This window comes from Armigeres subalbatus, chromosome 3, assembly GCF_024139115.2.
Source record: "Armigeres subalbatus isolate Guangzhou_Male chromosome 3, GZ_Asu_2, whole genome shotgun sequence".
NCBI lineage: Eukaryota > Metazoa > Arthropoda > Insecta > Diptera > Culicidae > Armigeres > Armigeres subalbatus.
Genome location: NC_085141.1, coordinates 210,067,672 through 210,085,067, shown reverse-complemented (window position 1 = coordinate 210,085,067; position 17,396 = coordinate 210,067,672). Strand labels below are relative to the sequence as shown.

At 36.8% G+C, this 17,396-nt stretch overlaps 1 protein-coding gene across 1 annotated transcript in view; it reads right to left on the bottom strand.

Annotated features, from left to right (window-relative positions):
• LOC134228009 (pyruvate carboxylase, mitochondrial) overlaps positions 1 to 12,981 on the bottom strand; it is a 63,035-nt gene extending 50,054 nt beyond the window's left edge. The window contains exon 1 of the mRNA XM_062709763.1: positions 12,833 to 12,981. The gene's annotated coding sequence lies outside the window, so the exon portion shown is untranslated. The remainder of the gene's footprint in view (positions 1 to 12,832) is intronic.
• Positions 12,982 to 17,396: the final 4,415 nt, after the last annotated feature.

Below are 17,396 nucleotides of genomic sequence, written 5' to 3'. Positions count from 1 at the left end.
TTTTTCATTCCTTCATCAGATATGTTCGTTATAGTTTCCCGCGGGTTTTTATGATATTTCCTTATGCGATAATCACGAGTAAAGCTGAGTAAATCGTGAAAAACTAAAAAAAGGATTTGTACAGAAATTTAGCACGAGCAGTTCACAACGCGCATTTTTACTTACTATACAAAACAACGCTTGCCGGTCAACCAGTTAATAAGAAAAATAACTTCAAGGTTGTCTAAGGCATTGTGAGTTTAGATAGGATTTTTACCAGTTTTGAAGTGCCATTAAATTATGTTAAAATGTATCCCTAGCACTTTGAAATTATGTTATTCTGAACAGTTCAGTTATTCAAAAAATGAGAATTCTTAGGAAATTTTCATTTATATCCGAATGTAAATCAGAAGAGATTTAACAATAACTAAAAGAATAAGATTTATTGACGTTGTGCAGCATCATACAAACAGTCCGTAAACACAAACTGCATTATTTGTGACAATTTTCTGGGCTCTTTGAGGCAATATAACTCACGAACAGATGATTTGATTTGCAAGGTTTTCTCACTAATCGATTATTCTTTAGCTCTGCTGTATTTATATATAAATAAAAGCAGATGTTTCTCCTGGGGTAGTTCGAACACCACGAAAATTCGAAAAAGTTGATGAGTTGTTAGCAATCTAGAAGAATCGTACGTAAACTGATCTAGAGTGCGGCGTTCTAGGAAATGACATTTGTCAGGCAAATGCTTTGAACCCAGGCAACCCTGCAGGGTACTTTCTGTTCGTCTCTATCTGTTATTTCTATATGTAAAAATGAGTTTGCAATTTCTTTGAGGCAATTTAGATCGCAACCGGATGGACCGATTGGCAAGAGTTTCTCATGAATCGATTCGTCTTGAGATGAGCTGTGTTTAAATATAAAAAAACTGATTAATCCACCTAGCTACCCAGTCAACACAAAATCGTATATCATGCAACTTCAGATCCTAAAGTGGAAGCGATATACGTACATATTGTATGGGGTAGTAGATATATGGCCTCCACTTTAGCATCTCATTTTTTTATAGATGGATGAAGGCAAATCTGCAGTGAGTGGGGTTGGCGCGGAAGGCAGAAGACCAGTCCGCCGGACCCACTAAACCCCCCCAAGCAACAGAAGATTACTTGAGTTACCCTCTCTACTAATACCTTGGTATCCCCAGGAACTACCTCCCAGCATTACTTCTGGGAGATAGGCTGTACTTAATGTACTCGCTCATTCGCGCTCCCACAGCAGCTCATCCCGTATGAGTCTTACTTGGGTGCTCTCTTTAACCTGACACACCCTGACACTCTTTCTGACGCACCATATGAGTCTTACTTGGATGCTCACCCTTTACGCACCATGTGAGACTAACTTGGATGCTCACCCTACCACCTGATTCACGCTCTAGCACACAAATCTGAGACTTATTTGGGTGCTCACTCTAGCACACCCTGCCACTCCTTCTGACACACGCTCTGACATACCATGTGGTACTTACTTAGGTTCTCACTTCTGACATGCCATAGCTCTTCTTTCGACGTCGAAACGAGAACATACGAACTGTATGTATTCTGCAGTTTCGTTAACACCTGGGCAGTCAGGGCAGACGGGGCTCTCCGCGTGCCCAAACCTGTGGAGGTACTGCCGGAAGCAGCCAAGGCCTGACAGGAATTGTGTCAGATGGAAGTGAACTTCCCCATGGGGTCTCTCCACCCAGCACTTTAGCATCTTATGTGACATCATATACGATCTTGTGTTGACCGGGTAGATACCAACAGTACGAGAAAGGTAAAAAGATAGAATTTTTTGATTGCATAGTTTGAAAATCATGAAAATGTATAAAGTTGGTGAGCTGTGAAAAACCCGAAACAATCGAGTCAAAATCGATTTAGAATGCGACGCTGGTAAAAGTATCAATACACCGTTTGGCATAATAACAAATCAAGGTTGAAATACTTCAAACTTCCATTTACTTCCGCTATATTCACTTATGTATCTACAGATACAGAACTTCTGAAGAAGTTTTCAAGTAGAAAACAAAATACGTATTTGTAGATACATAAGTTAATATAGCGGAAGTAAATGGAAGTTTGAAGTATTTTAATCTTGTAACATTTTCCCCTAAGACGCTCAATATTAATTATTTCATAATAACAAATATTTGTCAAGTTAGCCTGATATCCATGTCGAATTCAAATCGGTTTGGTAGATGTCCGGTTCAACTTGACAAATGTTTGTCATTATGACAAAGAGTGGACTGCGGACTTATCAATTTTGCATTTGACATTTACCCACGAAAAACAACTGCCCGACCCGGGTAAGGCATGGTCAGATCAGCTAGTCTCTTTGTATAAAAATGAGTTTGCAGTTTTCTTTAGGTAATATAAGTCACGAACGGCTGGACCGATTTGCAAGACTTTCTTTTTAAACGATTTGGCATGAGATCAGCTGTGTTCATATATTGCAAATTTCTTTCAAAACGCGAAATGCAAAGATCTTGCAAGAACTTTCCAACCAAAATGCAAGCAGCGAGCTGTCAACTTTTGGTTGTCAAAACCTATCCTTGCTAAGAGCATGAAAGAGAAGGACGAGTAGACGTCTGCTGAAAGCTGTTCGTTTGTTTTCGTCGAGTTTGTTTTTTCGAAGCGCGCCAAAAACAGTGATGCCAGACTTTCAGGAACTACTTCAATTGTATAAAAATGACAATGAAAAAATATGTTTTTGAAGTGAAAATTGTCGTGTTTCACCAAGTATTTTACGGTATTGAAAATTGGAAATTTCTTGGAATATAGTCTGGCTAAAAAGCAAAGATTTTATTTGACTCCTCCAAGACCGTAAACAATTTTTTTTGCGAAGTACCAAAACATTTTTATTTTCATTGCCAACAACACTGGTTGCAAGATTTTCAGGCGTGCCTCAACATTTGCTAGTCAGATTTCATGCATTTTGACATTCCACTGCAACCTGCAATATATGAAAAGAAAAGATAGCGAATTGAAATCGATCTAGAGTGCGGCGCTGCAATCAACTAAACGATTGACAGTTAGGTAAAAAAAAACAACGCGAGCAGGATAGGGTAGGTTCGCCTAATCTTCTGTATAATAAAAATGAAATGGTCTGTGTTTGTATCCTCATAACTCGAAAACGGCTGGTTGGTTTTTTTTTCATTCCTTAAGGACCATCCTAACGGAATACAGAATTAGAAGTGCTCGCCTTTTCAAGGGCACACCACTCAATACTAGAGACGCGTGCTTAGGAGTTAGGACCATCTTTGGCGGTGTGCAAGATAACAGTGTATGGTGGCGAAGGATAGAACTCACCAAACTCTACGGCGTTCTATACTACTGTATGCGGTCTTGAAATCGATAAACATATGGTGCGTTGGGACCTGTGTCGTCTCCTCTGTTGCATTGACCTTCATTATCTGTGGTCTCAGCGCCATTTCGGTGTTCCTCGTTCTCACACGTTCGTCAGCCAAGATGCTCCCATCCTTATCCCTGCACATCTCGGATCGAAGCCTGATAGAACTTGCGTGATTCTTGATAACGACATAGTTGTCCAATCTCCGCTTCGTCCAGACGGCGTTTCTCTCCTGAAAGAGGTGGGTCTGTATTCTCCGTTTCCGTCTGTTCCACGTTCTGGCGGGTCTCTTGCTGCGTCCTTCTCTTTCAGAATCTGTCTGCAGTCTTCATCGAACCAATCGTGCCCACTCTTCCGGCAGCGCTGCCTCGAGATGCTGCACGTATGCAGTGGCGACATCAGTTTGCTTCAATTGCTCTAGGTCATACCGGAATGCCCATAGGTATCGTACATTGTTGATTCTGGGCGTAGTTCAACCATCACCAGAAGTCAGAGTCGATGTTAGCGGCACGATGTGTCCTTACGTCGATAATGTCGGAGGAATATTCATCAACCAGAACGTGATCGACTTCTAACTCTGTTTAAAATATTCGAAAACATACCTTTCTTCTTCTTTTTTCTTCTTATTGGCATTACATCCCACACTGGGACATTGCAGTTTTTAACCGCGAGGTTTCTAAGCCAAGTTACCTTTTTTGCATTCGTATATCATGAGGCTAACACGATGATACTTTCATGCCCAGGAAAGTCGAGACAATTTCCAAACCGAAAATTGCCTAGACCGGCACCGGGAATCGAACCCAGCCACCCTCAGTATGGTCTTGCTTTATAGCCTCGCATCTTACCGCTAGGCTAAGGAGGGCCCCAAAAACACACCTTAAGGCACCCAAATATAGCTACGTGCTCTCAAATCGTTCATATTTTGTTCGACGGTCGACATTTCTTAGATGTCATTGAAATGAGGACTTTCTGAGGCCCAAATATAGACTTTGACCATTACTCCTCAATACTGCATACTGCAGGTACTCTCTCGATTTCTACAATTGGGAAAGTTTTGATAACCGTGCGCATGACTTTATCATTGTTGATTTGTTGGCAGGCATTTATCGGTGATGATAAATTTATTGACCTGTTTTGATAAGAGTAGTCACCATGCTACTACCCAAGCCGTTACTGGTGGACGTTAGGCAGAATAACAGCGATTTCCACAATGCTGTTCTTACGATTGGCCTTCTGGTAAAAAAAGGTTCGGAGGCTTCACACTTGTCGCTTGTTTGCCATATCTATCCATTCTATGCTTCATTCATTGCTTTGCGCTCTCCTACTTTGAGCAGTTAATATTGTACTCACCGATAAATGTCAATCAAATCAGTAATGATAAAGTCTGTTTATCAGAATGCGCACGTTTACAGAGATCTTTGTGGTGCGATTTGAGCTTGTCGACGAAATCATATATTTTAGAACATTTGTTACATGCGATAAAGATGTTAGCCGCCAGATGAAAAAACGTGTTACGGCTGCAAGTAGGACTGTCTACGGTTTGCTAGTGGCTCTTTACGTCCATGATACATGGACGTAGAATGATGCGGACTATCGAATTCTTGGAGGGAGAATACTGCGTTCAATATTTGGCGGCATGGTCGGAAATGGTAGATGGTGCAGATGAGCAACTTTACCTATTTGGATTAGGGTGTACCTCAAAAACACAGTATTTTTGATCTACTTTTTTTGTTTTAGATTTCTCGAAAAAGTCGTCTTCAGGTGACTTTTAGAGCTAATAAGTTTAGGGTTAATATGCTCAATATATTTTTCCGATCAAAAGTTATAATCGTTTTCCTGTCAAAATTTTTTGAATTTTGAGAAATCTAAAACAAAAAAAGTAGATCAAAAATACTGTTTTTTTAGGTACACCCTAATTCAATTAGGTAAATTTGCTCTAAATCAGCCAACTTAAAAGCTACAGAAAATTTTTTTTTTTTCGAAATTGATTGGAATAAGCTACGCTACAACTTTGTAGAACATAACATGTCAATATTCCGAGATATATAAAAAAAAATATATGATGGGCCACTCTATTTTTTGGTAGAACCATTATGATGGCCTTACTATTTCGAACAATTTTGTAGAACAACAGTTTTTTTTCTAAAAAATATAGTTTTGGCGTAAAATGCATCTTTCCGCGTAAGTCTGTATCCTGGACCATACTGCAGTGATTATAAAAATTGACGGAAAATCAGTTTTTTTCTCAAGACAATTTTGGCGTACATAATTAAATTTCGGAGAAATATTCGATTTGGTTGGTCAAGTGCCCCATCGTGCTCCAGCTTAACTCCGCCAGTGGATGTGCGTGGACAGGTGTGCAGGGAGACTGACGATTGGCGGCCCAAGAACGAGCGACCTAAATAGTATACGACGTTATATTCGGTTTTGCTCCGAACAACACGGAGTGTACTTTTTTAATATCTTTATTAGAGATTTCCCTCCTTGGGCCTTTCTTAGCCGTGCGGTTGTTGTTGAGGGTCGCTGGGTTCGATTCCCAGTGCCGGTCTAGGCAATTTTTGGATTGAAAATTGTCTCGACTTCCCTGGGCATAAAAGTATCATCGTGTTAGCCTCATGATATACGAATGCAAAAATGGTAACCTGGCTAAGAAACCTCGCAGTTAATAACTGTGGAAGTGCTTAATAAACACTAAGCTGCGAGACGGCTCTGTCCCAGTGTGGAGATGTCATGCCAATAAGAGGAAGAAGATTAGAGATTTTCAGCTCACGGCTTGCTCATCTCTAGGAGTGTACTACCATCATAGGTAGATAAGTACAAATACTCGAAAAAAATAAATCTTTTCACCGATATTCCAAAGATTTTATACAGCAGAAATTATTTCGCAAGTTCATCCAGAAAATGCTTCAGCCATTCAATCAAAAATTCTTTTAGGAATTCCTTCGAAAAGGATGAATTCAAAAAAAAATTAAAATGGAATTCTGAGAATTACTTAGGACTTTCCTTCAGGAATTCCCTTCGGAACTTCCTCCAAGATTTTTTTTACAGAAACTTTAGCTCCGGAAATTCCTCAGAAATTTCTTTAAAGATGCCATTGGCAATTGCTTTACAAATTTTATTGGAAATTCCTTTACTGCCCATGATCGCATATTTCTAACACTCGCATTTTTGTTCATTTTGTAAAAAATCTGTGAATCGTTCAGAAAGCTCAATTTACTGCATCTAATCCCACAACAGTTAAATAGACTTTACTATCTTGCTTATCTGTGGTAAGCTGGAAATGATTGAGTTTGAGGGGAGGATTGACAAACGATTCACAAAATCAACAAAAATACGAATGCTAAAAATATGCGATCATGGGCAGTTTAGGAGCTCCATCAACAATTTCCTACGAAAATTCTTGGGAAATAATTTTGAAAAACACTGCTTTAGGAATTGCTTTGGATTTTAATTCCATCAATTCTTTAGAGAAACTTTTAAAAATAAATTGGAAACTTATTTGTAAATTCCTTCATTATTTCCTTTAGAGCAGCGGTTCTCAACCTTTTTCTTGAGAGGTACCCCTTCGAAGTTTTGTATAATTTGTGGTACACCCTCTCGAAATCAGGCTTCCAATCCTCTTGAACACATAATTCCGAGCCCTTTTGAAGGGAAGCTCCTTTATGCTTTTACGTCCCTTTAGAGTAGGCTTCCACGCCTTTTTATTAGAGGCTTCTGAGCCTCTTGTAGAGAGGCTACTGAGCCTCTTGAAGGCGGTTTCGAGCCACTTGAAAGGAAGCTTCCGTTGCATCTTGAAAGAACGCTTCTGAGTCTCTTGATAGTATGCTTCCAAGCCTATTGAAGAAAGAATTCTGAGCTTCTTGAAGCGAGGCTTCCGAGCCTCTTGAAAGGAGGCTGCCGAGCCTCTTGAAAGAAGGCTTCCGAACCACTTGAAAGTAGACTTCCGAGCCTCTTGAAAGGAAGCCTTCGAGCTGCTTGGAAGAAGGATTCCGAGATGCGTAAAAGGATGCTTCTAATTTTCTTGCAACGAAGCAATCGGGTTTTGTTGAAAAAAAAATCATTTTGTTCATTCAACGTTTTGTTCGTTGGATCTTTTGTTCCGCAGCCCTTCATACATTGTGCTGGTTGTGTCAATTGGGATTTATTGATCGCATTACATATTATGTACAATATAAATTTTTGAAATAGAAAATACACAAAAATCAAAACTTTATAAATGAATTTTGATTGAAATTGTAATATGTCCGCCATTACGCATTTTTGTCCGAGGTACCCCCTAGGACCAGCGAAGGTACCCCCAGGGGTACATGTACCCTAGGTTGAGAACCACTGCTTTAGAGGTTCCTTTCAATGAGTTGCTTTGGAAACTCCTTCAGGAGTTTCTTTGAAAATTCCTTTAGAATCTCGTTCGGAAATTCTCTTGATTTTTTTTTCTCGAATACCTTTCAAATTTCTTTTAGGAATTCATTTGGATAAACCAGTCGGAATTCATTTGAGAATGCCTTTAGCCAAAATCCTTCACAATTTTTTTTCTTCAAAATTCTCTCCAGATTCTCCTTCAAGGATTCCTTAAAAATCCATTCGGAAGTTCCTCCTGAAAATCCTTAACCCTTTATGAGGCAGTGACAACTATATTGCCACCAACAAATTATATGTTTTTCTATTTTCCCATGTAGTGGCTTTATTCGCTTCCTAGTAACACCCCAGATGAATTTGAGCCATAAAAAAAATTGAAATGTCAATTTGAGAACAGTTTTGTTTACGAACAGGTCATAAGTTTCGAGTGGAAGAAGGATTTTCATTTATAATTCGTTAAAAAAACACCAAAGATATATTTTTTCCCGCTGGTATTAATTATTTTGAATCTCATGTGTTAGAATATGGCGTGATTTGCGTGAAAAAAGCTATGCCTTTCTGTATATTTGGTTTTTGGATTTTTGACGGGTCTCCCCTTGGGAACAAAAGCGCAAAATTTTTGTTTTTCACTCATAATGCGTTCTCTGACTAGGATTCTTCACCAAAAAATGTAACGTGCCTTGATTCGACTGGTTTTACGTAAAACCTAATTTTTGAAAATCTTTTATTTATTTTTGTTGATGCCTGTTTTCCCGCTAGCCGGGCAGTGGCAACAATATTGCCTATATCAAAACTATATCAACTATAACAAAATATCTAGTATCGATCGATTTCATTGATTAAGTACCATCAGCATGGAAAATCGACAATAACAGCACTTCATACATTGGTAACAAAAATTGAGAAAACTTTTGATGCCAAAGAGATTTTGTTGGCTGCATTTCTTGATATTGACAAAAACTAAAGCTAAATTCATTCAAAAGAAGTTGGACAGCTCCAAAGATTGGCTACAATTTCTGTTACAGGGACTATACGTAGTACGCCTACTAAAGCACTAGATGCAATGTTAAATCTCCTACCCTTACATTTATTTGTACAACTAGAAGCTGAGAAAAATGCAAGATTGACAAGAACAAAAACATTGTTTGATGGAGATCTTAGGGGTCATCTTAGTATTTTGAAAGATTTTAAAATCAATGCTTTGGTCACTCATGAAGACTGAATGGAGAGGAGATATAATTTTGAACGACTCTTTAATGTGACTTTCCCAAGTCGTGTTGAGTGGGAATCTAGGAGGCCCACTGTTCGACCAGGTTCAGTTATCTTTTTTACAGATGGCTCCAAAATGAATGACAGGGTTGGAGCTGGTGTCACAGGTCCTGGAGTTACTATATCAATATCTATGGGTAGATATCCGACTGTATTTCAGGCAGAAATACAAGCAATTATTGAATGTGCCTCTGTTTGTTTACAGCGTAACTATAGAAATGCAAACATATGTGTATTTTGTGACAGTCAAGCTGCCCTAGAAGCGTTGAAATCTTTTACATGTACTTTTACATGGTTTGGGAATGCACTCAATTACTACAACAGGTGCCAAAAAATAGTTCAGTAAGTCTATTTTGGGTACCTGGGCACTGTGGAATTCAAGGTAACGAAAAAGCAGATTATTTAGAAAAACTTGGATCATCAAAACCTTTTCTAGGACCAGAACCATTTTGTGGGGCCTCAAAATGGAACTAAAGAACTGGGAAAAAATGTGATTGATGAAGCCTGAAGAAAAAACAATAACAGCAAGACAATCTAAAAGGTTTATATCACCCAACAAAACTGTTACTCAAAAACTGCTAAGCCTATCTAAAAAAGATTTAAATACCTTCTGCGGTTTAATAACTGGACACTGCCAGAGTAAATATTATTTGAAACAACTATGTTCAAGATGATACCTGTCGTTTCTGTGAAAGGGACAAGGAAGATTCGGAGCATTTATTGTGTACCTGTGAGGCACTTTTCCAAAAAAGGCACAAATTTTTCAATAAAGGACTGATGCAACCATCAGATGTATGGATGACTTCTCCCAGTAAGGCAATACATTTCATAAAATATGCTATACCTTATTGGGAAAATGCCTACAATCAGCAAGTGGAAATCACTAAAATTCATAGTGATATGACACACTGAAGAGGCACAAACATTAAAACGGGGCCTGCCACAATAGATCAACCAACTGGTCGCAGTGGGAAATATTGCCACCAATGTTCAATGTTTCTGAACTGTTTATACATTGAACATACATTTGAGTTTAATACCGTGTCAACATTGTGTCCTATTAAAGTTTTTGTTAATTTATTGTTTAGATTCGTCTGCCTTATAACGGGTTAAGGAATTCTTTCGGGGACTCATCTTGGTAATTCATTCAGGAATATATTTTGAAAATTACGCTAATAATTTTTATGGACACTCCTTTAGTGATTCCTTAAAAAAATGCTCCAAAATTCCTTTGAAAAATGAACCTGAAATTTCTTTGGAAGTTCCCCAAGGCATTGCTTTGAAAAATCCTTAGTAATTTTGTATTTTTTTAATACTTTCCTAAAGAATTTCCGAGGGAGATTTCCCCTTCGTTTGAAGATGGCAAAACCTTTTTTTGCCCGTAGATCGAAACAATAAAACTATGTTCAATACATGTTTAACATGTATGATTTGACATTGAAATTTTACATTTGTTTAAAGTTATGAATCATTTCCATCTTTTAAAAGAGTTTCACCCAGGATGGATTGATTTCCGGGTATTGAAATTTCCCTGATTGTGTCAGAAATTCCGTGATAATTTCATGATTTTTCCAGGTGAAAAAAAAATTCCCTGGCAATTCAAGGTTGTCCAGGTTTTTCCAGGTAAGACACCCTGTTAGTGTCCTAGAATGGAGCAAAGTTTATTTTTTGAACCTCCCTAATGTTATATATATATATCTATTGTATTTCATTCTCCCAGATTTCATGAAAATCTGTTTAGGGGCTTATTTTTGGCGAGTAGTTCTAAGTCATGAAATTCAACCTTTTCAATATCATAAATATCACATAACAATGAAATGAACACTACATAAGATATCATTAATTTAAAGAAATAAATTACATTATTCTAACTAAACATACTACTTCGACTTCATAATGTTCGGAGGTACATTATCCTTTCTATTAAATAATTAAATAAAAATCTCAATAAGTGACATAATCGTGACTGATCAAAACAAATCTTAAATGAAACGCGTTTCCGTAAGCGGAGCAGCATGCGAGTATTAAATCGTCACTCTCTGCTATGTCGGAGAAACCTGGTTGACCCTTGTCAAGGCAATCGTCGACGTCAGTTTTCCAGACAGTCACAATTTGTAGCCCACTCACGCGATTTGTAGTAGTGAGGTTCTGACCGACGACGCGACCGACGAGTGAGCGACCGTTTAATATGCCTTCCACTACTCGCTTCAAAGAGCCGGCTTCCTTCAGTGTGTGGAGAACTTTTAGTGTCGAAGAAAATAAATAGATTACGTTGGACTGCAACTGCTTGTAAAGGTGCCAAATTTCGCATCTTAGAACACATTCCAATCATGCGAAAATTTTCATTAATTCTAGGAATTCTTTCAGTTATATAATCCAGCTTAATTATAAACTGGGGATTCCAGTATTGCAGATAACTGGTTTGTTCCAGAAACGTTTTGGCAATCCAATTCATGAAAGTTTAATGAGGCAAAATTTAAAATTTTAATGTTCCTTCTTTCCGATCAGCAATGCAACATCCATCGTTTACGTAACTTTAGAAATGTTATCTCTTGACCTTTAACCTTTTATTTTTCAAAAGGTAGCTTGCAATTTCTTTCTTCTAAATTTGTCTATCCACTTTTGGCCAAATGTCCTCCCTCTCTTCAATTGCGTTACGTATTTTCTAAAAGCGGTAAACTATACAACTGTGAAAATAACCGATCCTTCCTGAATATAGTTTGTTGATAACAAACGATGATATGGACTCTGAGCCGGATTGAGGTTGTTATTGACTGGACACAATCCATTACCTAGTTATATATTATGTAGAACAGTGGTGTACAAAGTTTTCGTCTCCATACTCTTCATAATATCTACTACAAATTAATACAGATGCCGGATAAAAATATATGAATGTGCAAAAAGTCACATCCAACATAGAATTTGACTTTTGAAGATAGATCAGATCGGTTATTGAGTTCCGGAGTTTAGACTGTTTTGGGGCAGTGGGGTATACCGATGAAAAAGTTCATGAAAATTGAAACAAAGGTTTTGAAAAAATATCGCGTTATCAATGCTGTTTGAGACCTTTCTTATTTAATATTTTGCTTTTTTCAATGTTTTCTTACAAAACATTTTATCAGAATGCCACAAAATTTTCTTCTGCATTTTTGCTGGGAAACCACTGAAAAAACCTTTAGAAAAAATAAACGACATCCACATCCGACATTATCATTACATGTAATCGCTCACATCTTTCGACATTGGAATGGCATTTGTCTAGACTGATTTAATGAAGTTTTGAATCATCGTTTTTATAGAGCATTAATTGATGTCGGAACGAACTGGAAGCCATCTAGATTAACGTACTGTGGTTCAATTATAAATCGATATTCGAAATCTAATCGTTTGTACACATCAGTTTCACGTAGGCCCATGCTTTAATTAGAAACTGGAACAATATTGCGATTCACTTATGATGGCCGTAAAACACAACTGAGTAACAAAATCGGCATCCACCAACCACTACATACGGTACGCACCATTTCGTATTACGCAATAGCGTTTTTCATGGGACGTGATTTTCTTATTCGCTCTTAGAAGGATTCGCACAAAGTAAACAACTGATAAGATGACAAAACTATGCTCATGTTGGAACAAAATTTGTTTGACCCAGGACACCGCATATCCTCTGTCATCATGACGCATTTCGTTATGATGTTGCGATCGAACGATGTACTCTATACCAGCTGGCAGGTCGATCCAGGGTCAATATTGTGTTAGCACGTTTTTTGTTCATATTTTTTGCAACACAAAAAAGCACATTAGACAAACAAAAGGATGAAATATAAATTACCGGCTATCACTGGAAGGAGGCAGATGATGTGGATGCACTTGCAAAAAAACGTCGAATCGAATATCACATAAATCACGATTACTTCGAAGGCTGAACCTTACACCGACACGACCTACCAGCAACTGATGCGAGACTATGAGAGACTGAATTATACAGCGGACATCGTCGAAGTCGGAAATCGGCGCACTCCTGGCGGCGACAGCGACAATGATTATGATGATGATGATGATGATGATGATTGTTTGGCTACTACTAACACAAGAAGAACACCAAGAACAACTCGATATTACGATTTTACGAATCGCGAGCCGCGACTCGCGAGACGTGATTGCCGGCGACGCTGCGAAGCTTTTATCGATAGGTTTGTTTATAAGACGTCGCTCCACGATGTGGGTACCGGCGTGCATGCAGGACGGCGATGCTGCAATTATATTCACGCACGTGTAGACGTAAACAAGTGGTCACGTTAGTGGGTGAACAGCCTCGCCGATTTAGCACCGATATAAAATTACGTATCTTTTTTCCGCATAGTAAAAATATGAAGGCTTTGGCAGATTTTGTTGTGTAAATTTGTTTATGGCCTATTGGTTTGATCTTCTTGCTTACACCTAGGCTTTTTTTTCTACGAGGGGAATACGTACCTGACACCTCGTAAAAAATCGTGTAAAAAACCGCGTTAATTAGAAAATCCGAGTAAAAAAATCCTTTTTAATGGACAAGAATTTACTGGTAAGTGAAAAGTCTCTCTTCTATATGATTGACAAAAACTTTAAAACGATGAGTGAAAGCCGGAATTTTGTGTTTGGCGCCATTTTAAATTAAAGATGGCCGACTTCCGGTTTGCTAAAATGACTGAAAACCCATGCAATATGGGCATTCGTTCTAGAATTCGATGAATCGAACGCATTGGATGGCTACCTATTCACAACTAGGGTATGCGATAAGATGTCTGTGTTGATTCGAAATGAAAAAAAATCGAAATAAATATTTACTTTCGAGATTTCGAAACGATACGAAATCAACGTCCATTTAATTCGAAACTTTTCGAAACGAAACGAAATTTTAATTTTTTTTCCGCGTACGCGGAACATTATGTACGCAATTCTGATTTCATTTTATTAAAGTCAAATAACTGCTTTGCTATCAATAGAATTATATTTACAGAAAAATCTGTCTGTAAAAAATCGCCGTGTTCCCGTTTAGCATTGGCGATAAGGCAATACCCCAGCATTTGTGCCGCTTTCAAAGGAATTCATCATGGAATGAGTGCTTCCGAATGTGATCAATTTTAGGGGCCATCCAGAAACCACGTGGTCATATTTTTGAAGATTTTCAAACCCTCCCCATGTGGTCTATCGTGGTCATTTGGCAGACCCCCTCCCCTTTGACCACGTGGTTTTTTCAAGTACAAAATTAAAAAACCCTATGTAACTAAAACATATGGTTAATCCGATCAATTTTGAAGATGGACAATTTCAACTGATTCAAAATCAAACTAAAACCCAGCATGGAAATTATAAATTTTCATTATTTCGAAGATTTTTATGATGTTATCATGTTGTAATGTGTATCAGGTATCAGGTTATCTAGAACTCGCATACCTTCGATGCATCAGGAGGATACAAAAAAATGCGGACTCGCGAATATGTTATAAAAATTTCGAGAAAAATTTGTAATGGTTAAGAAATTTTCCAAAATATCCCTATTTTTTTAATTTCTTTATTGGTGATTGCAATTTTTGCTTTTACAAGTGCTAATTTATTATTGTTTTGTGGAAAATTTTCAACTGTTTATGGAAATTTTGCATTATTTGCAGTAATTCTATATTTATTTAATACTCATACCCTGATTTCTTTATTGGCAATTTCCAATTCTATTATGGAAAATTTCTATTTTTTCTCTAATAAATAATCCAGAGCTGGCTCATCTCTCAAAATTTCTAATTCTTCATTGAAATTTTATTTTGATATTGACTCGTGGAATCCAATGATGCCATACTAAACATATTTTCTCGGTCACTCTGATGTCTTTCGAATAATTTCCCAAGGAACTTCTATTCCATATCTCGAATATGCTTCAGTCAATGGTCCTTACATAAGCGACTCATAGAAGAATGAATGTATTATAGATCAATTATCATTTTGAAGTTCGGATCATTCGATTTATCCAATTAACCAAATTATGAATGATGTATGATATAATATCCCATTAGGTCCATTGGGTTGATATGACAATTGTTATTTGTACAAGCTACTACAGACTTTTAGTTAAAAAATTATGTTGAGCTTTTTAATGGAATGTCTTTACTTGTCATAAGACGAGTTTGTACCTTCCCATTTAATTCCACCACTTGATTGTACCTTGACAGATACGTATTTCGACCTCAACAGTAAGGTCGTCTTCAGTGTTTCGTACTTGACTCGACTTAGGTTATACAAAACTTTTAGGTTTCAAAAACGTCCTGGAAGTCGTAATGTTTGAACTACTTAATCATTCAAGTCCGTGAACCCAGTGCTTCTAAGGCCCTACAAAAAGGCATAGTCATTGTGCAGCTTGATGTTGACTCAAGATAATTTTGGGTACCTTGTCTCTTAGATCTCATGTTAATGGAAATTAGGATCATATGCTTATTTCATCGGATTGGGTACATACCGATGATGAGGACATTACAAATGTAATGATTGATCACCCGAGAAGTCGTGGGCTGAACTTGAGAGCAATCACTGGCTTAACGTTCAGGATGACCCATCTTATGTGAGTGTTCAGAATGATTCAAACATTTCAACTTCATTTGCATGCTCTTAGAATCGAAATCTTCCCAAAGTTTCGGATAACTGAGTTTTCAGGGTCAGTAAAATTTGAGCTCCCATATTTTTTTCTGTAAAACCAATATCTAGATGAACAATTTTACTGAAGAAAATGGTGGTCTAGCTCTCTTTTGTGATTTAATAGACAATCTAAAACGCTGGACATATATGACCCATCCGTCCTGAAAGGGTTGAGATTTGTTTTGGAATTCAATTTCAATCGTTATTATAACACTATTTATTACCCTAGATTAATTTAGGAATTGGAGTGTTTTTTTCTGGAACACTGCCACTTTTTTTCATATCGCCGGACTCTTCTTAGTTCTAAGACCCATTTATGAATTTAAAAAGCATTTTATTTAGAATTTCATGTTGATTTTTTAAATGCAAACTTCTCTATGTCATAACCTTTTTCATACGCACTACTAGAATTTTGTGCATTATTGATCGAAAAATTTAAAAATGCACCTAAATGTTCTAATTAGATGCATTATTACATTTTTCGATCAATTAGCCTAATTATTCAATATCATAAGAACTAGGCTTCTTGATCCTAAATAATTGCCTTCATTTATTGCTTTGATGAATTTTAAATTCCAAGATCTTCCTAATTTTCAAGAATAATTATTCTGGAGTTGCAAGGGAAACCCTTCAGAATAGTTAGATGAAATTCTTCGGAGTCTCCACGGAAAAATCTTCAGTATTTCAACAACTTTTTTTTCGAAATTCTGTGGAAGAGTTCCTAATAAAGGTTCGGTAGAAATTTTGAAGAACTAGAAGAATCCGTAGAAGGATCCTAAATGCATATTTACGATGATAATTCCAATAAACATCAAATTCCGAAGAACTTCCGGTATAAATTAGAAAAAAATCCAGCTTACTTTTTTTACAGAATCTCTAAAGATTTTTTTTTTCAAAATCCTGGGCAAATTTAATGAATCTTCAAAGGAAATTCTTCTAAATTTCCAATGGATTTTTTCGTTTTCAAAAAATCTTAGAAATTTTCAGCAGTTTTTTAATTTCCAAAAGAAATAATTCGGAATATACCAATATAATTCCGATGGAAATTCCTAAGATTTTCCAGTAGGAAATCGAAAAAAGTTCATCTAAAACACCAATAATGAATTTCCGAGGATATTTCGATGCTTTTACAAGTGGAAATAACGAAAAAATTGCACTTTTGTAGTACTTGTGAAGGTTGTACTTTAGAAGCAATTCCAATAGGAATTCCTTAGAAAATTAAATCAAAATTTTAAAGATTTTCTGATGTGAAAATTCCTTAAAATTTTTAAATCATTTCTTGTGCTTCTTTGCATGGTAAAGATTTAAAGCAATGTTTAGCTGAACCTACAAAGAAATCAAAATGACTTTCCGAAGAAGAATAAATTTCCCATGAAATTTTGGAAGAATTTATGGTGCAAATTAAAAAAAACACGAACCTTGAGAATTCTAAAGATTTATTCTTTGAAAATCCAAAGTATTTGTTGAAGAGAATCCATAGACTCTTCCGTGGAAATTCTAAAAAAAACCTCGAATAAAAAAAATATTTGGAAAATTTAAAAAATGTGATAGAATTCACAAAGAGCGTAAAAATTTCTTTTCAAAATTCCAAATTTGAAAACAAAAATCCAAAACCAAAAAATCAACGGTAATATCAAAGTGTTTCATGTGGCATTGGCTATTTAATTTCTCATGAAAATTCAGAAGATTTTTTCTTGAAAAATTTAGAAGTCTTCTTCTTCTATGGCTCCATATTC